We start from the raw sequence: 910 nt of genomic DNA, 5'->3' as shown, positions 1-910 counted from the left end.
TGTTCTTGAAGTTCGAGGGTCTGAAAGCTGACGACCTTGGCAGGAGAGGTCTTGTTGCAGTTTGAGGGTCGTGGAGCTGCAGACCCAGGCAGGAGGTATGTTGTTGAAGTTCGAGGGTCTGGAAGCTGACGACCATGGGAGGAGAGGTCTTGTTGTAGTTTGAAGGTCGTGGAGCTGCAGACTCAGGGAGGAGCAATGTTGTTGAAGTTCGAGGGTGTGGAATTTGGTGACCCCAGGGAGGAGAGGTCATGTTCTAGTTTCAGGGTCGTGGAGCTGCAGACCCAGGCAGGAGCAACGTTGTTGTAGTAAGAGGTTTGGGAACCTGGTGACCCAGGGAGGAGAAGTCTTGTTGTAGTTTGAGGGTCGTGGAGCTGCAGACCCAGGCAAGAGGTATGTTGTTGAATTTCGAGGATCCGGAAGCTGACGACCCTGGGAGGAGAGGTCTTGTTTTAGTTTGAGGGTCGTGGAGCTGCAGACTCAAGCAGGAGTTATGTTGGTGAAGTTCGAGGGTCCGGAAGCTGACGACCCTGGGAGGAGAGGTCTTGTTGTAGTTTGAGGGTCGTGGAGCTGCAGACCCAGGCAGGAGGTATGTTGTTGAAGTAAGAGGGTCTGGAAGCTGACGACCCAGGGAGGAGAGGTCTTGTTGGTTTGAGGGTCTTGGAGCTGCAGACCCAGGCAGGAGGTATGTTGTTGAAGTTCGAGGGTCTGGAAGCTGACGACCCCGGGAGGAGATGTCTTGTTGTAGTTTGAGAGTCGTGGAGCTGCAGAACCAGGCAGGAGGTATGTTGTTGAAGTTCGAGTGTCTGGAAGCTGACGACCCAGGGAGGAGAGGTCTTGTTGTAGTTTGAGGGTCGTGGAGCTGCAGACCCAGGCAGGAGGTATGTTGTTGAAGTTCGAGGGTCTGGAAGCT

Source organism: Colobus angolensis, unplaced genomic scaffold (genome assembly GCF_000951035.1).
Source record: "Colobus angolensis palliatus isolate OR3802 unplaced genomic scaffold, Cang.pa_1.0 Scaffold8, whole genome shotgun sequence".
NCBI classification, from domain to species: domain Eukaryota; kingdom Metazoa; phylum Chordata; class Mammalia; order Primates; family Cercopithecidae; genus Colobus; species Colobus angolensis.
This window is presented reverse-complemented; position numbering follows the sequence as displayed.